This window comes from Homalodisca vitripennis, chromosome 1 (assembly GCF_021130785.1).
Source record: "Homalodisca vitripennis isolate AUS2020 chromosome 1, UT_GWSS_2.1, whole genome shotgun sequence".
NCBI classification, from domain to species: domain Eukaryota; kingdom Metazoa; phylum Arthropoda; class Insecta; order Hemiptera; family Cicadellidae; genus Homalodisca; species Homalodisca vitripennis.
This window is the reverse complement of record NC_060207.1, coordinates 231,802,448-231,827,621: the sequence shown is the minus strand read 5'-3', so window position 1 is coordinate 231,827,621 and position 25,174 is coordinate 231,802,448.

The window sequence follows — 25,174 nt, the reverse complement described above, 5'->3', positions numbered from 1 at the left end:
TTCAATCCCGAGTGCATTTAGTAACTGTGAAATTACAGAATTCATAAAGTGTGTTCCTCTGTCATGATTAATAATTCTAGGAAATCCAAATGTGCAGAATAGATTTAATAATTTTTGCGCTACTGTGTTCGCATCTGCATTTCTACAAGGGGTCGCAAATGCCATTCTAGTGCAGGCATCGGTTGCAACTAGGATATATTTGTAACCATTACTTTGTGTAATATTACCTACAAAGTCTATTGTTATTCTGTCAAAGGGTTTTATGGAGGGTGCAATAGGTTGTAGTAGGCCGTAATTTTTGTTCGTTTTTGGCCTACGTAGTTGACATTCTTCACAAGTTTTTGTATATTGGAGGATATCACGGTACATATTCGGCCAGTGATATCGTAATTTTATTTTTGAAGCTGTTTTGTAATGTGATAAGTGTCCACCCGTGTAGGGGTTGTCATGGAATATTTTTAATATTTCTTGTGTTTGTTTTTGGGGTATAGCCAATAAGTTTCTAGTTTCTCGTCCGTTGAAAGTTTTGAAATATAACAATCCATCTATTTCTTCGTAATGTCTTGAAGCCCGTCTGATTTTTTTATTTACCGCCTCAGGTGAGGTCATCGCAAGGCGTATTTGTTTCAAATAACTGTCTTGAGCTTGTAGTAGGGGTAGATTTGTCTGTATTAAAGTATTGACAGTTAAACACACGTCCGTAAATTCTTCATCCAAAGGTTGTTCTAAAGGATTTCTGCTTAAGGCGTCTGCTAACACGTTTGTAGCGCCACGTTTATGTTTTACTACAATGTCGTAGTCTGTTAATGACAGTGCTAATCTGTTTAATCTAGTGGAAGTGTGCTTAAAATTTTTATAAAAACTGTAATGCGGCACAGTCCGTATAAAACTGTTGTTTGTCTACCAAGCGTGAATTCTCTGAAGTAGTTCACAGCATAGTTAGTGCTAACATTTCACGTTCAGCATTACTGTAACGCATTTGGGTATTTGAATATTTTTTTGACATGTAATAAATTGGGTACATTCTATTATTTTCTTCATCTAACTGTACTAACGCTGCTCCGCATCCAATCAAACTGCTATCTACATAAATGTGTGCTTCCCTGTTGTCCTTCCAATGTGATAGTAATGGTGGGTTTGTCAAAATTTGTTTGATTTTTATAAAAGCCTGTTCACATAGATCCGTCCATTTAAATGTCATGTTTTATTTGAATCTTTTATTATCTCAGTAAGGGGTTGTGCTATTTTGGCATAATTTTGGATGAATCTGCGGAAGAATCCTGAGCATCCTAAAAATTGTCTCGCTTGCCTTACACAAGTTGGTCTTTTAAATTCGGTGATAGCTTCTACTGACTGTTTTTGGGGTAAAATGCCTTCCCCTGATACCTCGTGTCCTAAAATGTTTACACTTTTGTAGAGAAATTTACACTTTTTTGTATTTAGTTTCAAATTAGCTTTTTCTAGTTCTTCTAATATAGTTTCTAGATTATGTAAGTCATTTTCAAATGAGTCACCATAACAAATTAGGTCATCCACGTAACAGATGACTTTATTATAAAGGTGACGGTTTAATATCGCATTCAAGGCTTTACTAAATAATGTGGTTGAAGTTGAAAGTCCCATCGGCAGTCGGCAAAACTGTAGAAGTCTATCAGGTGTTTTTATGGCTAGGATGTGCCTATCTTCTTTCCTAACCTCCATGGAATAAAATGCATTTTTAAGGTCTAATTTTGTAAATGTGTGCGCTTTGTTCAAAGAGCTTAAAACCAGGTTTACTGAAGGAATGGGGTGGGCATCTGTTTTCAACTGTGCATTAACCTTCCTGAGATCAGCTACCATTCTGTCGCTTCCATCTTTATTTTTCACTAAAAATACTGGGCTTGCATATTCTGTGTAATCCTGACATTCCTCTAATATTTTTGCTTGTACTAAATCGTCCAATAATTTGTTTAATTTTTCCCTTTCTGTTTTACTCTGCCTATACGGTGGTGAGTTTACAGGTTTCGTATTTGGTTTTAATTCGAGTTGAACAGGAGGTATGTTTGCAGGAGTTAAATCGATTACCTTTGTTGTAAATATGTGTCTGTATTTTTGTAAAACGTCAAGGACTTGTTTGTGTTCTTGGAGGGTTAAATGTGGTGAGATATCAAATACTATGCCGTCCTTATCTGTCAATATTGTTTTTCCTGTGTCAGTTGTAGTGGTATGGTGTTCCAGGGTAGGCTGTGCTTCGAGAGTTGGGTAATGTATATGTCCTATCGTAGTATGTGCGGGTATCATTTTTGGGAAATTTGATGCGTTATAAATATTTACAATTGTATCTGTACCATCTTCCCCTTCTGTAAGATATGCATGACATTTCTTTTTTATTCTTAGATTCCTATCTGTTTCGATGGCTGTTCGAGACTCTATACCTTTTAAAGAGCTAATCCTAATGTGCTGATGTGGTGCAATAATTATGTCTTGTGGGGCTGTTACCTCTGTTACTTGCTGTACTTCTAATTCCTGTGTGTTTTTAAAATTCTTGATGTCTAACTGCCACTGTTCATTCATAGGTATTATATGTTCAATCTGATATTTGGTAATTTTTATTGTTTTATTTTTATAGTTTAACTCCACGCAGTTCTGAAATAGGAATATGTTTCCTACCAATATAGGGCTGTTTAGATCAGGTGTCACATAAAACGTGTCTTCAAGTATTACTTTGCCAATTTTTATGGCGATCTTTGTTGAACCCAAAACTGTTAATGGTATACCGTTAGCCGATATCAACGAGGGTATTTTGCTAGTATTTAATTTTGTTTCACAAACTAGGTCTGCTCTAATAATGTTTATGTTACATCCTGTATCTATAATGCAGGGTACTGGATGTCGAGGGTTTGTGGTCAAGGCTACGTCTATTGTTAGGACAGGTATCTTCTTCTTGGTTTTATTTTCGCAATTAAATATGAGTTCATAAATATCCTCTAATAATAATGTTTTATTTTTCCTCGGTCTGTGTATCCTGTCTTGCGTTATTTCTTGCAAGTTAGTACAATCTATCATATTCTGTTTCTTCTGTTGCTCTATGTGATTTAAAATCTGTATAGTGTCTATCTCAATGGTTTCTTCCAATCCAGTATGTGTGTTTACCTCCCCCATACTACAATCTGGGTCCTGTTTTACGTGCGCTACCCCCTTTAATACACTAGGTTTTATCTGTCGTGTGAAATTTTCTGAGACTGCAAGGTTTCTTGTAAAGCTGGGTTTATTTATATGTGTTGTCCCCGAGGGGTTTGGTTCGCTTAGGGTTGGTGTTGGATTGAAGACAGATTGAAGTTTTATGGTGTGTATAGGCTTTTGCATAATAGGTTGTTCAATTTCTTCCATCTTCTTTAAGTGTGGGAATTCTTGATTATAATCTATGGCTTTAAATATCACTTCTGAACTGGTTTTTCCAGGGGTTGATAGTGGTATTACTTTGGGGTTAGTTGGAGTAAATGTCATAGACTTTATACATTTGTAAGTTTGTCGATTCCTTTGGTTAAAATCTATAGTGTTATTTGTTTTCGCTTTTAGTAAGGGGGAAGTTCGGTAAGGGTTAGTATAACCTCCCCCTATTTCCCGTTTTTTTGTTGATTCTGTTTATAATAATTAGACTTGTAACATGATTCGATATTGTGGTTTGTTCGCTTGCAGTACCTGCAGAACAGCTCTTGTGTATTGTTGGTTTTAGGTGCTAAGCGGTTACTTTGGGGTTGAGAAGTTAATGAACGTTGCTTGAACCAACATTGTTCAGTATTATGGTTGTCTTTACGGCAAATAGTGCAATACCTATTTTGTCTAGCAGGTTGTATTTGGGAATGGTTTTTGTCTTCTCCTATCACTGAAAGTAACGTGTTTAATCATAGGTGGCCTTTGGGTTTGTTTGGGGTAGTTTGGGCTTTCCATATGTCTATTCTGGTGAGGACTAGGTGTTCTATCATATCTTGGCTTATATTTTGAGTTTTCATACGGGGATGGAGACCTTACGTACCTGTGGTTATGATTTGAAATTTGGTTTGTAGTTAGGGTAGCTACTAAATTGGTTAGGGTGTTAACTTCTGTTTGTAGTTTATGGATGATGTTTTGTTCATATAAGGGTGTACTATAGGGTCTGTTTGCTACAACCCTATTGTACCTTTCTTTGTTTTTCATTTGTGTTAGAACTAGCTGTTCTGTAATTTTTAAATTATTCTCTAGATCACTTAAGGTATCGTTTTTCAGGCCTATAACTCGTTCACAGATTTCTGGTTTTAGTCCCTGTATGATAAAATGTATAATTTGCTTGTCCTGTATTGTAGGGTCATATCTTCGGCATGTTGTTAATATATCTAAAAAATAGGTTAGTGTTGGCTCGTTCTCTCCCTGTATTTTGTGTTCTAAAATCATTTGTAGACTCTGGGTTTGTGCTAATGGAGTGAAAGCCTCTATGAAACTTTTAGCAAGTTGATCCCATTGTATGGCTTCCCTTCGTTGTTTTTGCTTGTAGTATTTGAACCAAGTTAGTGCTGTGCCTGATAAATGCGCTGGGAATAAATTAACTTTAGTGTTGTCTGTCCATCTGTTTGAAGTTGCTGCCACTAGGAATTTGTCTAAAAAATCTTGTGGATTTTCGCTCTGGAGACCTGTGTAAGTCCCAGCTGATATTAACGGTATGTTTTCCCCCATGGTTACTGTGTTCGTTCTGTCAGGTAGTGTGAGTGGCTCGTAATGTTGTGCTAAGGTTGGGGATGCTTGTGTCTTGATGTCCGCCTCAGGGTTATGTACTATGTCGTATAAATTTGTTCTCTGCACTAGAAAATCCTCGATTGTAGCTAGATCCTTATAGTTTTCCCTGTCCTCTTCACTTAGGTGAGTTTTTCGTGTAGTTAAATTATTAAATATGGTTTTAATATTAGGGTGACTTGCGCTTATACGTGTTAAGTTCTTAAGTGCCGCTAGGATAGGTCTGAGGTCTGCTACAGTGTATGTGTCTCTAGATAGTATTCCATTTTCATTTAATATTTTTATTATGTCACTTTTGGAAGTCCTATATGTGTCTAATGGTATTAAATCTTCATGTAGTATGGTTCCCATTTAATTATACATGTCCATTGACGTACCTCGTTAGTTTACTTGGCGTTACTCTAATTACGGGTTTGAAAATATTTTTGAGTTATTGGAAATTTAATTTATCTTTCAGGTAAATGAGTGGTTTGTCACTGAAGTAGGCTATTTACGTTAAATACTTTCTTATAAATATTATTTAGTTCTAATTTATACTTAGCCTATGAAACTATGTGCTTGCACATGTGAGGAATTTGAATGCCAACCGAGTTTTAGCGCCTCCACCATGTAAGGTTTTGTAGGGTTGGTTTAGTTTAAGATTAAGTTTGTGACATACTATGAGCAAGGGTTGCTGTGAGAGGATTTAATAATAGGTTAGATTGGCAGTACAAATACCCTCAAATGAACCAACACATTTATTTGTGACAACATTTCATTAATTTGATTAATTGATTGCGTCAATCGACATATTAAACACAAACCTTAATACCTTAATACTTTGAAAACATGTTTGATATTAAATTATTCATTACAATTTATTTTAAATTTAATTCATTATAACATTTACTAGTAATTTTGTAGTGTTGCAATAATAATGAGTTCATGGACTAACATGAGAAACTTTCTTTAAAATAGCTAAACATTTACATAAATTTACATTTTCGAAATTGTGAACATTTAAATAGATATGGAATTGGAAATGATTAATGAACCCTAAAATATACTAAGTTCTTAAAATTACTTACATTTTATTTCACATCACACTTATTACGCCTAGAGATATTTTTCCGCACACGAACACAAACACTCCCGAACTTCACTTTTCGAATTCCCGGCCTCGACTTCCACCTCTCCTCCTTGTTCTTCAGTTTTGATGTTCTTCTCCCGCCAGCTCATTGACCACGCCTCTGCCAAATCTCTCCATCATAATTGGTGAGTAACAATTTTCCATATCAGCATGGCTGTCCCTTACATTGTCGCACGGTTTTTACAAATAAGCATTTCCTGTTTGTTCACCATCGGCGTCTGGGCGGATGTGCGTATCTACTTACATCCGGAGGATGTTTGTCTCGAATTGCAATACGATACTTCCTTTCCAGCAACTATCTGTACATCTATTCTATGAATTTTATTTTACTAATAATACATATGTCTTACAAGCGTTAGTGAAGCCTACTAGTCGAGGGGCTGAAAAAGTTCATTTTTCTGACTGACCGCACTATATTCTGCCGTATCAATACATTTTGTGGTAAAAATCATTTAAGAAAAGCCTCTAAAAGGGTCCTTCTCCTAACTTTAGGTCTCTTACAATCCAAAATATTTGCTTAGGAGTCTGACTTTTACTGATTCATTGTTTCGGAGGTAACTCTTAAACTTTAATTCACTAACTTCAGTAATCTGAGTCAATGATGATTACTGGGAAAAAACGCTCATTTTCGTATCTTAACATGTCTTAATGCTGTAGATGTTCAACCATAAACCCTTGATGTCTGTTACACTCAAATAGTCGAAATATTTGTATTATTATTGGCTGAGCGTTAGCAAAGCCTGTCATTAATGGAGGCTGGCAAAGTTTTCCTCCGGCCTGTCTGTCAGCCTGAAGTTTATTTCTAGAACGAAATTACCCATAAAATTGAAATTTTGAATAAAACTTCATTCTATATAAACAGTATCGAGTTTGAGTATGGTGTAATACATTTCATAGGTTTAGCTGGAATTTATCGAATAATTACAACGGTCTAATGGGCATCATGACAGCAACGAGTAATTCTCTTAACTAGTAATAATTAACTATTGTTTTCTCAGCTCTAGTAATACAGTCCTTCAATGAAACTAATACCACACGCTGTCACAGTTGTTGATTAGGATGATATGAGTTCTTAAGAAAAAATAATAGTAAACTACCTCATTCTGTATAAAACATTATTTTTTATCTTTCAGACACAATGTTTTTACGAATAATCTGATTTAGGGGTTTTTTGTGTATATTTTTAATATCATTAGTAATTATTTACACAACCAAAGTGTATTAATAAATCTCTGTTTACACAATCAAACTCATATATAATTTAATATATCACCCTTAATTTGATTAAATCCTCTGTGGTGAATGAATCACTCAATCAATCAATGTTATAACAACAGTTTGCAATTACCCAGTATAATATTACAATTCGAAAATCGTTAAATATTTAAAGGTTTCAAAGGCGAAAGGAATCTCAGTCTCTTTCTGATACAGACATTTTATATTCTACTTCTGGTTTTGCAGAGCTATAAAGTCAAAGTCGTCACTTTGGGAGCTGGGATGTCGAGCTACAGACGCTCTTGGGAAATGGAGGCTTTTGTGAGATCACAAATTGAATTTGCGTATCTTTTGGTGTCAGACGGCTTGCTGTAGGTGTCTGTTAAAGGAGTTTTCTGTAGACATATTTTGATAACTTGTAAAACATAAATAGTACAAAATTATTAACTTTTATTTCATTCTTACAATATGTGCGAAGTGAAATAATAACATGGAACTGGTTGTAATAAAATAACTAACCCATAGAATCTGTTTAGAATTTGAAATTAGTTCAGATGTTTTAATGCGCGTTTATTAGACTTTTTTATTTTTTTAATGTTCCAAATTTTCACAAAATAGGAGCATATGGGCAATCGTACCTAATAAAAATAAAAAATAGAAACCAATGCCACGTAAAAAAACTTGTATGAGAATTATTAATTTCTCTAAAGGCCAAAATTAAAAAGAACACGTTTATTCAAAAACCTATTCTGATATAAATGAAGAAATTTTAGAAATGTTTGTTAGAAATACCTTTAAACCAACTGCAATAACTAGCTATAAAAACATGTAGTTATATTTAATATTTTGAATATTTGTTAGTTGTAAATTTTAGAGTACTATTATATAAAGATTGTGCTCCTAGTATTAAGATTTCTTTTTATTATTATTTTTGTATTACTTTATCTTAAGGATCGCAAACTAGGATATGCCACCTAATCTTTTGAGTTGACTTATTTCCCCAATTTTAAAAATAAGGAAAAATTTTAAAATAACACCAAGAATTCAGCGATCTAATAATCAACCTACGAAACAATTATTTTTATTTTCAGTACAGAATAAGAATAGGACCTTTATGAACTAAAGACGAATAATAATTATTGTATTGGAAATAAAGATTTTCTTGATATAATTTGAGGTCTTTAACCAAGGTTGCTCTATTTGTATTTCGATTTTGAATTTTTCAACTTTATATATGCAAAGGTTTCATACTTAGCTGGACTTTAAGGAATGTAATGTTACAATTGAGGTTTAATTTTTAATATATTAAAAAATGTGAGAAACCCATATCAACGACCAATTGGTTATGCGGAGTCACAATATGGTTTTAAGAATTTCATCTAGCATGAACCAATAATAATAATAAAAGGGCCCATTCCTGTCCCCCTTCCTTTTTATTTCTGCCATCTTATTTTTGTCTGCCGTGCCGATTGCCATTGACTAGTGCCCTATGGTCATTCGTAGGCTGTTGGTAGACGAATGCAGACGTATTGTGACCTGTATTCTGTAGTTCAGTTTTAATTATTAGTGTTGTGTATAGTTTTTTAATAAGTGCATGTTTTTAGAGTTAGTGAAGTTGACAAACAACATGGTGGTTGTGATTCCTGACTTAGGCGTGCCACAACGCTTTGGTATGATTTGTTTATTTTAACCTAGTTTGTAATTATTTGTTAGGTTAGTTATTACCTGAAGAAGAGATCAGATTTCAGATCTCGAAACGTAGTGTTACTGATTTATTGTTTCACTGAACAGTGCCAAATGTCCCGAAAAAATCTGTTTCCTTCACAGTTAGTTATATATTTGTAAAATCGTATGTACCGTAACTCATTTTATCGTAAACTGGTATGCTACTGCTGAATAAAACGTTCTTAAGGTGTTCACATGTCTCTGTAATAATATGATAATTAGTGTATTATAAATGTATTGCTTTAACATCAGTAGGCGGTATTTTTACATTAATCTTTATCCAACACAACTGTCGGTTTTCAATGTACCTCAAATGCTTGCAAATTATACACACAACTTGCAACCATAACATTTGCCAATGGCGCAGTGTTGCTGGAACAACGGTTATCGCAAGATAACCGGATCAAGCAACGTCAAGCGTGGCTGCTGCTTGGATGGGTGACCGCTGAGTGATCCTGTCCTTGCGAGCAGCCCGCCTGCCCTGCCGTTGGCCGTGGTTTGGTAAGCCGTTGGTCCCCAGGTTAAGTGTTAGAGAGAGCCCTAACTTCGCCTGGTGAAATAAGACGTCTTTAATTTTATTGCAGTATATTTAGTATTTGCAACTATTTATTCTAAATTTTTATTGCTATTACCTAAGGTACAGACTGGTGTCACCTAATGTTTTACTCCGTGCCTTCAAATTTTTACATCTGTAAATGAAAGTTTCATACAAAAAAGGTTCAGTAATCTGGATTTTTCTAGGAATATATGGTTAGGTGAGTGTGTGATCACATTCCAGGATTTTGCAGGAACTATCCCTTGGGACGATATCCGGTCGACGCCGGAGGCTCCGGTACCGGCCAGACGTAAGCTATTCACAGCAGGTCTGAATAATCAAAATCGTTGTTTGATAACTGTTCTGTACTATGCAGAACTACAATAACCATCTATAAAATATTTATAATTTTTATGTTTTCAATTAAAAATTGATATTATTGTTCAATATATCTTTCTTAAATTTACAAAAGTAAAACGTTCAAATTTTCCCCATTTCTACATCGTTCAAGTGCACATATACTGTCTGGCTGTTTAATGCATGAGTTCCGTACTTTATATTAATAAAAAGTAAATTGTCCCTTCAGCTGATTGTTTAAATAATCTTTATGTATTTTAAAATTGTAAAAAATGCCCTTTGATGAAATTAATCATTAAATGCGCTTTAATAAAAAAAACCAAGTTAAAGTTTTTTGCAAATACGTATACCGAACAAGGAGAATTTTTTTGTATTTAAAAATGTAAATGGATTATTTGTTAAACAAAATTAATAATGGACATGAATTTACAGTGAAACACTATAAACAAACTTTGACAAGGTAATAAAAGAAACAAGGATTTTCAGAGACGATTCGCTGGGAAATCAGAAAGGGAATCTAATAATGGAGAAAATTTCCCTAATGGTGAGTGATCTGCTCAGCATATTTATTGAAGGTGTTACTTGTGTTCGTTTCCGTTTAGTTCTTTGATATTTCCACTTGTTCTATACCAATCCTTTTCATCATGAACCATAACGTATTATGCTAACAAAAACAATTTCAGACAATTCAGAAACGGGATTTAATGATCAAAGCAACGTCCTCCCCATATTAATTTCATATGTTAATTTTGTTAATTTTTCTTTGCTCCTTGTAGCTGTTAATTTTTCACTGAAAAACTGTTTTATCACAAAAATTTATCATTCTAAAAGGAAAACTTTTAAGTGCCTACAGCAAGAATAAACAAAACGATTAAAATCGAGTAAGATTACAAATACAAGAGCCGTGACTATACATCAAGGAATATAAATGGGAGTGCAGATGGCCGAGTGGTCTAAGACGTTGGATTTTGGGTCTGAGTTAGAGATAGCGCAAGTACAAATCCTGTCTGTGACCGAAGCACTTTTTATTGTACTGTATGGACACTCCCCTTTATTCTGTTCGATAAGATTTTCGCACAGGCAAGTGGCCCATGAGAACGGACAGAATAAGGCTTAAATGGGGAATCCGCTTCTCCTTAAATAATAAAAATAAAAAAAACAATTCTTACACTTACATCAGCTTTCTTAAGTTTCTACAATAATATGTTTGACATCACAACAAATATTTCGAGTTATTAAATATCCTCAAAGTTATATTCGTTTCGTTAAAATGCGGTAAATATAAACTAAATCAAAGCAGTTCTTATTAAGATTTTCCAACTTGATGTAAACATATGAGACGATGTATTAATTTAAATTTAGGTTCCAGCTGATAAAATAATTACTGGAGAACGGTAAAATTAACTTAGGCCGAGCCATTATCGCATTTCTTAAAATATACAGAATACCTTACACATCCAAATTGTCATATGGTATTTGAAACATCTCATATATTACGTAACAAATGAGACCGGAATTATATTTAGGAAATATATGGATTGCCATTGTACCAGCGGTATTGTGTGGTCAAATCCAATAAAGCCAATAATTGTAATATATTTAAATATAAACATTTATTAGTATTACTATACATATATTGTATGGTTATGTTTCTGAGGCACTAATTCTATATTGTAACATTACATAACATCTGTACAAAAGAAATGTGGGAGTTGGCAGACGCAGACACCGTGGTAAATATGGGCCGCAATATCTACATTTCAATGTAACGTATTTACATTTCCATTAGGGGCATGACGTAGCTTGAAACTGGCAGGCATCACATTATCATATATTAGTCACCCTTTCAAAGTAATCCGCAAATTTAAATATGATGCGGATTTGAATAAATATTGAACGATGTATATTTATTGTACGCTATTACAGGTCGCTATGTTTAATAATTTAAAACATGTATAATTTTACACACTCATATATTATGCACGTATAAAGTTGCTTAATTAATTAAATTAATTAATTGCCATACTATGAATATATTAAAAAACTGTATTTTAATTGTTACTGTACCTTTCAATATTTTAAGTTTTATACTTTTGGACTGAGTGTATGATCACAGTAGTAATAATAGAATAAATAAAAATTATTATTACATATATTCGATTAAATTATAAGGTTTAGCTCCTACATTGTATGTGGGATATTACATGAGGTACATATTCAAATGTGTTTGTGTGTTTCATATATTTATTCCTCAATTTAAACAAGTAATTTGATTCACAAAAAGTGGAATTAAAAACGTATTAATATATTCATAAAAAATACTTTTCTAACGCTTTCTAAGTTGCAAAAAATATATTTAAATTCTTAGATCTTTGCACATTGCTACTGGTTTTACCCCACTTAGAACATAACGGAATATTGGAGTCAAAATGTAATAAAAATCACAGAGTCTTTGAATAAACCTTTATTGTGTTACTTGTATTTTTTGCATATAACATTTTATAACAAATAATAACTATAAATTATAGTATTAAGTAATACTAACAGTAGATTGAACCATATAATATAATTTTAACACGTGTATTATAAGAGAGCTTTCTAGTACTAGATTTGTATATATTTATCTAACTACTAAAACTTTTTAGAATGTAATATGGAATGGTCGACTGACATGGCCACCAAAGTAAATACAGTAAAAAGATTGAATGAACGAATACCGGGCTTCTGCTACTTGATTGTACTGACACGGCTAATTGTGTCTAACATTCCATTCAGCTTTTTAGCTAAGTATACTTATATTTTTACATTTTATTTCCGTTTTAATTGCGGATTATTTTTTCTTTCATTGTTTCAAATTAAAAAGAAAACAACAAAAAACTTATTTTGGACATTGCCATCGTTATATGTTACAAAATGCATTACACTATGTACAGGCATTAAAAACTACCCTCCTAATTAGGTTTAAAAATGTAATATATAAACCCTAAGTCCTTTGGTTGAGATTAGGCCACTTTGGGTAGCAATATTTAAAAAGTGTTAACTAGGAAACTAAAAAGAGTTTGATGATCAAACAAGCCTCAATCAATAAAATTTTTACAAACACCAAGACGATGTTTAGGACCAAATTATTAGGCCGGAGTCGTCTGACTTTACTATCGCATTGTTTCAGAAGATGCACCTCGGTACCACAGGAAATGCCGACATTGTTCTTCTGTCTAGTGTCCCACATTCGCTAGTGCGGGTGTGATGTTTATTTATTACTCATGACTTCTGTATTATGAAAAACCCTTAGATTGGTTTTTGTCAGGTATAATACAAAACTTATTGAGTGGCATTCCATTGTCCCTTGATGTTGGAATTAAGTACTGGTTTATGTTTCTAAACCTAAGAAAGAAGGTAGATTTCAATCCCCGAAACTTAGTTTTATGGATTTTGTAACATTTAACAGTTGAAAATTTCCAAAAATCTATTATCATTTCAAGCCATATATCGTAAATAACAAGCTTAAACAGGTTAACTTGCAATTAAGAGTATATTGATTTTAATCACAGAGTAGAACTGCTTACAGGTTACATCTCTCTACTGTCTGTAGAAGACGCATTAGGGTGAGCTCTGTATAATGGAAAAACTGTTATTTTTTTGTTATCATCAGTTCGCTATCAAGTATGTATTTTTTGATTGTTTGTAATCAATGCAATTTATTCCATGTTCTCAATTTTCATATGAGAAGTACTGGAATAAAGGAATTTTTAACCACTAAAATTGTTACTTTCACCACGTCTTTTTCAGTGCTAGAGACCAAAGTAAATAATAATAATCTATTAATTATATATTAAATTTGGTAATAATAATAAGAGGGTTAATTTTACCAGATAGTCTACTCAGTCTAACATCATTGAACCGTAATTTTGACCACTCGTATGAGAAATAAGTTAGATAATAATCACGATATGAAAGAGCCTGGTTGCCAACTACAGTGGGGTGTATTCCTTAATGATCGCACCTGAGAAAATACTTAAATTTAAACAATACATATTTTAGTAACCGAACTTATTTTAATATTCTCCCTAACACCAAGAGTTAAGAATAAACTATCTTTGAGACCGAATACCTGTGAGATGACGGAATTCCACCACCCCTTGTAAGTGATAAGGGTTAATTAGTCTCTATCTTGCCTGCTCGCCGGTAGAGCTTTACACACAATATCTGTCACGTGACAAAGAAATTTTACACTTTACATAATCTATTCATTCATCAATTGACGTTGGTACTGATCACTACTATTTCATTTGTCATTTTAAACTTTAAGGAGAAAATTTTTAGCCCGCTAAGTGACCATTTTGCAAAGTTTATCGTAGGGTAAAACATTATCTTCCAAAAGTAAACCTTAGTTGAAAAACGGTGACAGTTCTATTAGTGATAATGAAGTGTTAGTTACACCAGTAACTACGTATTTACAGACGAGCATGTAAATTCATAAGTTAACCGGCATAAAAAGCCAAACTGAAAGCCAACTGAACAAACAATGAACAACACAGAGCATGTGTGGCAGATGTCTCAGTGCGCATGCGCGGCCCACGAAACGCGTTTTTAAAGATAGTTCAGGAAGCGATCTTCTGCAAATAGTCCATTTAGTTTGCATAATTTATAAAACAGGAAGCGATTAAAAGGCTGCATCAATTAACGTAGCGTAATTTAACGATGGTGTGAAGTAGACTTAAAGTTTTATCACTGAATAGTGATCCTGTATTCTAAAATTCCTATGGTTAGGTAATATTAAACTTCCAATAATTTGACCGCAATGTATCTATTACAGGGTAAAACCATAATGCCTTCAATTAGGTATTATTAAATCGTATATTCTCGGAAACACAAAGAGCTATTCTGAGCAAGCCGTGGAGGCACAATTTGTCGAAATTATGAACGTGAACTATTACCTAGGGCATGAAAGGGCTAATATATGTCACTTCCACTCAACTCCTTTCAAACCAGCGAGTATTGATTTGCTCGGATATTACTTGATCCAACAACAGGTTCCCCGCTCTTAGGAGGTAATGATGCTGTTTTCAAATTTCTGTTTATATATCCAGTAAAATAATGTTATTGCTTTTTTTTACGAATTTCATAATATTTATGTTGCATATTTATAACCAAACCTAGCTTACCCGGCCATGCTTCGCTGTGGCTTGGTTATTATAGGATTAATATAAAGAATTGCGCGGCTGATTTTCTGCTTTTTAAGTCTATTTCTCTAAATATATTTACATTCTATCAGTTACCCGCAGCTCCGCCCGAAATTTCACAGACTTTGGACGTGTATGATCATTTCTGGTTCGAGTGAATTATATTTCGTTCGCCAATTTTGAGATTGCCTTGTTGCCACAATCTAAAAATCTGTCTAATGTGTATATTTATGACCACTGTGTAATTGAATTTTTTGTTCCATAGTAAATTTTGAATGTTTTTCCGATCAAGAAAAAAAATACATACACATAAAAGAGAAGGCTACTTCTGTCAAAAGAAAATAAGATGGCTTTTATAATAGACATTAGGTAATGCAATCTAACCAATTAATGCATACTTATTATTTTCTAAAACATAAAATATTATATATTTTATATAAATATAACATATATTTTGTACTAATCTTTTTACTACATACTAAACAACGGTGGCAGGAAAGATTGATATAAGAAGTGATGTCAATGCTTTCAAGACTGTAAATACAATACATTTTACAAGCTCTAGAAGTGGATCCAACCTTATTACACTAAAACTTCAAGTCAAAGTTTCAATTAGCAATAAAAATGCACGTTTATTAATCGAGATACACTATATTTTAAGTTGGGACCAAACACTACATATCTACAACATTGCATTGAAATCGGTTCAGTAGTTTCTGTGATTATCGTAAACGATTATAATGACACCATTTTTGTATAATATAAAGATATGAGATATCTAATTAAGTAAGCAGGGACACGAAAACAATCATATTTCCACGTGAGAATTGCCCTATGCTGTTGCCGACATGGTACAGGGCTGTTTAAAATTAGAGATATCGCCCACTGTATTAGATGGCTTGTTGGCCTATAACCAGTTTACATACAGTTGGCTGATTATATTTGCTAATTATATGTAAACTGGTCATTTTTAAACGGCTGCCATTTCCGGCTAACAAAGATCTTTAATTTGATGTGCACACTAACCTATGCTTGCAATTGAAATGTTTTACTGACTTCTTGCAGGCCGTACCCCTCAAGAAGTAGCGGGTCCCTGGATATGTTTAAAATTAGACTTTTCTGTCCAGTAAGTCTGTACCAGGGTTTTAGATCTATATTAAATTGTTTCAAAAATACTTAACCGTTCCCGAACTTTTTGAACACCCACATTTATACTTGTAAGTATATAAATGTATATGAGACGAAAAGTGTGTTTCATGTTGTGTCTCGTACTTAAAAGTTTAAGAATATATGAAGTAAATTTGAGTAAGAAAAAGAGAAAGTAATGTGAAATTTAGCATTTTCCTTTACATGCTTTCCTACAGTAATGGAGAAATACAGTAATTAACTCACGTCGTGAGGATGTTCGAGCCCGCCCTGAAATAAAAAAACTAAATCTCATCCCGAATAAATGTTCTAATGCTAATTAATCCTCCCTTTCCCTTCGTAATACCCTCCTTTCTCCAATCTCAGTCTCCATTCCCCGGAATTGAAGCCGTATTACGCAAAACCAGTGAAATACTCAATAGTTCTCTACCACACTGTCGATACAATACATTACATTCTAATCCTAATAATATTATAAATTCGGAAGTGCCTTTATTTGCTTATTTTGATTTCAAGCGTAAATTACTCAACGGATTGTACTGAACATTTACATGGACATTCTTAGGTACGTGGGATGGATAGGACAAGCCTATTCTTATTTCAAAACTCCTTCCAGGCTACGCCCCGATAGTCTCTACAGTAGTTAAAAATCCGATCTCGGTCTCTAAAGTTGCGAAATATTAATTGGGAAAGCCTGTTAAATGTAATCAATTGTTCTGTGTGAATATTGTATTGTAACCGCACAACCACGTGGTTCATTAATTTAACCACTAATATCAATTGGCTTGCATTAATTATAAAGTAAATAAACTTTTTATTACAACATCGTGGCAACAAGACAAACCAATTAATTTATCCAGGATTTTACTTAATGAACAAAATTGTGAATGTGTATACACATATAAATAAAGCACACCTTAGTTACATAATAGTAATACTACAGTTTCTACTTATAATGAGTCACCGTGGAGTTAGATGTATTAAAACACGAAAACTATCCATGTAGAGTCTTCAGATTATAATTCACAAGAAAAATGCAAAATATAACGAATAAATAAATAATAATACACATAGTATTTGATAGGTAACAATCTCTCTTCGCAGTATGTTTTGTCTTCTTCTATACTGTAAACACTCCCATTCTTCATTCTTTCAAAGGAAAACCAAACTTGTAAAACTTGTAATATATTTACTACTGTTATTTAATAATTTACTGTGGTATATTCTACAACATAAAAAATTGGAAATTATAATTTTCATAAACGCTACATTTGACTGTATTAAATCACACGACTACTTCATTTTGTAGTTGAGAATATTTATATAAACATAGACACATACCGGCTAATCCATTGAACCAGTTCTAGCACCACGTACACACACACACACACACACACACACACACACACACACACACACACACACACACACACACACACACACACACACACACACACACACACACACACACCAAATTTCGATTTTATCTTCATTCAATTGAAGGATTCTATGCCCTAAGCCTAAATCTACTCAATATCAAAAGTTATGAAGGTTGAAAGGAAAACAATAAAACTAAAAAATCACCTTATTCCACAGTTCACAAAGTATAATACAATTTTCGACACCCAAACCCTCGAGATGTGTTGACCGGTGTAAAAGCCTCCTCTGTGAATGAAAAGTCCACTGTTTGGTGAACTGTAAATCGAAAGCGCGTCCAGCCCGTTCACCGGATTGTGATAAAGTGTGTTTATTGTCTTCTTTACATTGCAAATAACACCATTTTTCTTCCTTTTCCTTTAAGGTTTGAACCAACTATATATATTTTTTTACTATGTTTGTTAATTATTTTACCTAATACAAAATGAGAATGTTTAATTATTACACCTCTATTGCAACAATATTGCAACATCACCCCAGAGTCTTTATCATAATTCACAGAAAAATATCGTATCATTGAAGATTTAAATTTGAAATTCTAACATTACTACGTGTTTGTTCCTGTAGTTAATCTATTTTCTATATAATATTTATTTTATAAGGAAGAAACAAATTTATATGTATAATATAATTTTAGAACCGTAAATTACTTTACAATTTTTATTTATTTATATATTTTATTTGTATAAAATAGTTAAGCATTGCACTTAAAATTGAAACCGTATCTAAAAGATTCATATTAAAAATACTGTAGATGAACTCAGTAACGTCCTGAAAATATTTCACTATGTTTGCTTTAGTTCGCTGACAACATTTTGCTAAACAAGCAAGCAGTATTTTTACACGCAGAGTGATTGAGTGAATCTCAGTCCAATTAGAACCAGAATGTCACTCGCCCTTAGCAAGTCAATTCAGCAAGAGTAATGAATGAATAACTCGTTTGAAAGACTTAATTAAAACTAATGGACGTTCAGTTCAGCTGAATTTGCATTAAGATCCGAGAACGGTCTTAGCAGTGCATTTCCTCTCTCATTTGTAATCGGAACCGTCATACTTTGATCATAATCTTTCAAAATATGAGTGTATTGCCAAGATAAAGTATGAGTGATTTGTTCAAAGAAACCTCAAGGTAGCTATCTTATGTAGCGGCGTCATCACTAAAATATGTGATGAACCAAAAATATAACTCTTGTTTAATATTATATGTTATCATCTCTCTCTCTCTAGAGAGATTTGAAATCATAGTTTCCTAAATAATATCTACTTTTGTTTATAAGTTACGTTAGATCCCCATCATTTAATTCATGACAAGTGTGTTAGCTGACAAGTTAAGGACTTCAACCTTAGGATTCCTCAACGAGCCCATCGTTACTACAATTATAGCAGCTCTTCAATCAAATATCATGGACTATTGTAGAGAAATTACAGTAATTTTACAGTTACTCAAAACGGTTTCCCTCTCCGAGCTTTAAACTTAAATATAAAATGGATCTGAAGGTTGAATGGCTTTCAGTGAATATAACTTATCCCATGTGTGTTTAGAATGTTATTTAAAAAGAACATTCACTTGATGTCCCTGCTTTCCAGAAGGAAATTTCGTGCGAAGCCGCAGGTAACTGCTAGTTTATTATTAAACTTAAGAGCTATCGTAAAAGATAAACACGAACAATAAGTTAGATTGAACACTTTCACGTGGTGTCTACTTAAAGTAATTTAAATTTTTACAAATTTGATAAGATTATTAACAAAAGCAAAGCATATTGTTCATTACCATCAAATTCCAAATTAATGTATGGGTAAGATATTATAAAAAAACACGGTTCATAAGTTATAATAAAATTGGCTTTAATGACATCGCCCTGCCTTGCTTAAACTATACAATCATATGAAATTTCATCTTCAAACTCCACCAAATGAGCTCAAATAGATATTTACTTATCACGTACTTTAAAAATATATTTTGTCGTTTAAACTCTAACGTCTATTGTTGTGAGCAGTGCTCAAGCTAGATAGCATTTATCATTAATTTATCTAAGGAAGCATCGTGAAAATAGTGCAACAATTACCGTGTTTGTAACAAACAAAAACAATTTTCTGAATATTTATAGTTATTTTCCATCCACTCGAGAGCGATACACCAACCGCTGACTTGCAGATAACCGAGTCCGCTTGCTGAATAGAATTAGGCATATTATGAGTTATAATCGTACTACTGAAAACTTATGTACTTTTTGAAGTAAAACGCATGGAAAGCATTGCTGCTAGAGTCTAAATTTTCAAAAGCTCATAGTTGCAATTGAACTAAACACAATTGCAATCAAAACACCCTCCCTTATCACTATAAAACTTTACACAGCATCAACTGCAACATTTATTCCACTCAAAAGTGAATAAAGTCACGGTGTAACTTGATTGCTGCAATGATAACACCCTTTCCGCTGTTAACAATGGCACGGAGGTAAAGTGTAACGAAACAGCTACAATAGTTGCACTCTCTACTACCATTATAGCTGTACAGATCGCTACCTGTTACCATTAAAAATGACACATAGCCGCGATGTAACGTAATGGTACTGTTCCTAACCGGCATTGAGAAAAGATACTATCTGAGGTAAACAATACGTCTTTTTATGATAATACTAATTATTAATCTTAGTGTAACTTTCATCAAGGATCTATGATAAATTACTAATAGTTGTTTTTGAAATATGAATGTTGATTGGTTATTTGACACATTTGGATGCTCGTTATTGACACTTGGTACCACAGTATATTTTAGTCAAACACATATGTGTCCTGTGTTCTTTTATACCCATGATTTAATAAAGACCCAACAGGAACTTCTAAAAGTACTTTTGTTGTCCGCCAGTCTATGTGTCTGCTCACCTCTGCATTAAATCCTTATAGAAAAGTTCTAATATTTGAAACTTGATGCAATGTTACTAAACCAACCTTTCCGACCATAGCTACGTTATTTTTACTTGAAAGTTCTTACATAGGCTGCTCTTCTTCTAAAAAAAAACTGTACTTATTTTTAGGGTCAAAGGTAAAAAATGACCGTCCCTCTCTCTGTCCGACCGAGTGATAACTCTTTCATTGCGTTCTGGCAGATACTCCTTTGTATTACTCTGTTTGAACGAAAAATACTGTTTAAATCTATAATTAGATGTTTTCAATAGTGAGTTTGTTGATACTAATAACTTTAAGTGATTCTGCCCAAAATTGTATTCTATAATTCCAGAGTTCTCATTCAGATAAAATCAAATCATTTTTATTGCTGTGACAATAATTACATCGTATGGCAAACGTAAATTAATATGGATATCCTACAATTTCTGTCATTCATAGAACAATACACATCAAACATACAGTCTTTACAATTACGTCTCTTTCATTCATCACCAATGCAACCGACATCGAACAGTAGGGTCATCTGATTGGGCAGCCTCCCAGTTGAAAGCAGAAAACTCACCTTCATTTAAAAAAGCCTAAGACACCAAGAAGCGTTTTAGGCGAGTCTGTAACACCCTATGCGTTGGAGCATCTTTGATTGAATTGGGTGGTCTGTTGAGAAATTGAACACCCGCTTGTGATGACAGGCGTTCATAAACCACCGTTCTGTGTCTAAACAAAGTTCCGGTAGTTTGATCTGCCACGTGTCTCATACATGTTTATATCTTGACCTCTGGTCGAGGAACATTTGTTCATGGAAACCAATGTCGTTTCCAATATGCAGAGACATGGCAAAGTCAACACTGCAATTTCTTCTAAAGCTTACCTACCTGACTCTCTGATTTGTTTTTGTAACATTAAATGATTATATATATATATATATAAAAAACGTAAAATGTTATAAACCTCATATACATCAATTCTAGAGTAGACTTTAGTTGATTGTTCTGAGGACTATTCCACCATCAGACGCACATTGTCCATATATGTTCACATGGGTAGGAACTATCTAAAATTTATGTCACGTTAGTAGAGTCCTCACATAGTAATTAAAACGGTATTTAGCGCTTAAAACTAGATACTGTTTTATAATGGATCAGAAGGCAATATTTGCAACCATTTCATATGTACATTTAGTGAACAAATAAAGAAAACTCATTATTTTCCTGTCAAAATAAACAAAACGTCCATTACAATTGTATTTTACATTCTGGTCCTGAAGGTTTTATCAGTTTTAAATTAAATTTCCCTGTACCTCATTTAAAATATTAAGTACACAATTTAGTAGCTATTTTCTTCTTTTCGCCAAAATTAGGTTATATGTAATGTATAACAAAAACCTATACTAATAGGGAAAGTAGTAAGATTATAATTTCCATTCTCAGGTAATTCTTGTTTTAGGCTGTAGCAAACAAACACAGACAATAAACATTTTGCTTGAAGTCTTTTTAAGTCCTTAATTGTTAAATCCTGAGTCAACAGATCAAGGACACTAACGAGATGATTGACACAGCGGATAGAAAACTAAACCCATAAGGCCTTACTCTCCTCTTCAGACACTCAAAATTGTATGGCTAAAGCACCTAAATTAATATTTCACAAAACTCCACATTCTAAAAACAAACCTGTCCAGCCTAAATTATCTAAAGAACAACAACCCGTTACTAATGGATATAAACCGTGCAACAAACCACGTTGCGGTTCTTTCAAAATTACGGAAAACTCTAGGGAATTCAAAAACAGCGTAACTGGTTGAACACTTCAGATCATTAGCAAAATAATCTGTGGCTCTAAGAATGTAATTTATATAATTAATTTTAAATTTTGTAACAAATAATATTAGGAAAATATATAATCACATTAGAGTCAGAGTAACGTGGCACAGAGTTGATATTTTTCATAAGAACAAGGAGAAGCCATTGGGCAAAAATACTGCTGAGCACAAAAAAGACGAAATTGAAGAGTGTTATAATCATAATGGAATATTAAAGTCTTCCATTGTTCTGAAGAAATTTGAATAGGTAAAAATTAAAAAAATCTCAAACAAGCCCATCAGTTAGTTTTAAAATCTAAATATCCAATTGGTTTAAATTTAAGATAAAAATAACTTTTCAAAATTTTCTTCTTGCCATTAATGATCTAACAAATGTCTTTGAAAGTTTTAGTTGCGTGTTTTTTTGGTTATTTTTAATTTGTTGTGTGTATTTTTCATTCATATTCTTATTCTGCTTTCTGAAGATCTGAGTACAGAACCATATAGTGTTGTATAATTTTTTTTAAGTTTTAAAACAAGTTCTTGAGTAAACTACGAGTGTCTAGTTATTAATGTACTTATTGGATTAAAAACCTATACATCGGTGTGGTATAAGTTTATTCGTTTTATTTTAGTAAGATAATTCGTTAATAAAATTATTAAATATAAATCATAATTTAGTTATTTAAATGTGGTATCTGCTATTGCGTTTGCCGTTTAATAAGGAATAGCTACTTACTATATCTCATCTGAAATCGTAAGGACAACTCAGCAGAGCTGGATGCCCATTAGTTTTAATTAATCCTTTCAAACGAGTTATTCATTACTCTTGCCTTACTTAATCGACTTGCTTGGGAAGCTGCATATAATTTTCTCAAGCTAAACTTAGAAGAATATTAAATGTTCTTTCATAGCTTAACATTTTGCAAGAGTACATCATTCATAAATTCCTAACTTACTTACTTTATGTAAAATCCATCAATATATATATTTACTTAACTCATGAATTAAGATCCAATCGTATATCTCTGGAACAAGTCACACAAGAGTTAGTTGTTATGATTTTGACACCTTTAAATAACGTCATATATTAAACTGTGCCATCTTTATGAATATCTTGAAAGGTGTTATAGCCATATGAATTGTGCCAATCGTAGTAAACATAATTTCTGATACAATAGACATGTATTTGAACATGTATTTTCTACTATAATGGGGTTAAAATTCGTCATAATTAAAGGAATTTAAGGATAATCATCTAATAAATTCGAAATAGAGCACTCACATTAATTTTTAATGTTCCAAAATAAAATCATTCCATTCCTAATGAGACGACTACCATAAACTTCTTTGGTATTTACAGGCGAACAAGTTCTTCATAAAATTAAGATTGATATATGGATTGTTTGGATAAATATTCTTTGGAACAAATGAGGAAACCTAACAATTTAGAAAGTTTCTTTAAAGTTAATTTTATGAATAAGGAACGGCCAAGAATACAAACGGGTATTAAAAGACCTTCCTCTGCTCAACATTCCGTCATTGTATGTTTTGGAAACCTTTATTTTTTCAGTCTCTCATGAAAATCACATCTATAACACAGTTCCACATTAAAAGAAAAGGAGCAGAAATTGAGATACACACCTCACCTGAAATTCTGGCGTTTCCTCTGCCTCAGAATTGGCTGATGAATAACTAATTCCCATATTTAAAAGGTACATCCCACGCTGTCTGATCGAGCATGTTGGATAAACATCTGACACGTGTTTAAATGAACAAATAATGTATTTCTATTACAGATCCACAGGGTCGGTCCTCTTTAAACAATGCCGTTCTCTGATCATCTACCTATCCGTCCTAGCGATTACTCTTAATAGGAAGGTCCTAGAAACTTCAAATTTGGTACATAGGTTCCTCTTGATCCAAAGAGGAGCTGTAATGATTTTGGGACCAAAAATCAAAGTTCAAGGTGAAAATATAATTATAAAATTTTACATCTACATTATAAGTAACACTGATGCCAACAAGAAAATCGCTGAGTAAACAAATGGAAGACAATAATATCACCATTTCGTCGCGTGGCAAGATAAAACGTACAATAAAACTACTTTGTTGGATTGTTTGGTATGATTTTGCGTTATGTTTTGTTGTGAGCTTCGATACACCGCTGTAACGGTGTACTTATAAACATATGACTCCTCGTTGTTTCAGTAATATTTGTTCATTAATACTTCTTGGAACTGAAATTAATTTGGGGTATAGTCAATATTTATTTTGTATGCCGTATATACATGGTGGTTATTAATGACTCTAACATTATAGGATAAATTGTACAGCATTTTAGGGTCGGAATGAGGAACATATTCAGTTGGAAAAACATATTCACGTCTAGAAATTTCAATATGTGAAACAATTTATAATTAATCAATTCAATTACCTTCAATGAAATCTTCTGGACTGTTAAAAAGTTTTATGCAAATATACAGAGAGAGAAGTAGTATATACTGGCAATTATTAATGTGCCTGATAGGATAACACGATTCTTCATGTTTCGTTACTTAACTAAATTATAAAAATTCAGACTTTTAGTAGCTACAAGTCTTTGCCGTTGGAGCAAATGTAGCCATAAGATTATAACCATGGAATTTGAAATGTATAAGCAGCGGATGGCGAATAAAATATTTCTCTAATTAAATGGCAGAGTTGATGCGTTTTGCACAAACTTTCAGAGATGCTAACATACGAAGTAAAATTATTTAATCCTAAAACGCTTCAAGTATTGAGTTAGTTACATTTTACATTGTTGAATGTTGGAAAGTGAATAAAGTATTTAAAATGTAAGAAACAAATTTTTTAGTGAAAATTCTGTAATTAATCGAAAAATAGTATTTAATTAAATGGCAAATAACTTAATAATATGTCCGTCGATTTCTAGTAGAAACTAAAATAATTAGATTTAGTTTAATTTCAGAATATTGCAGATTGTACACTTGTGT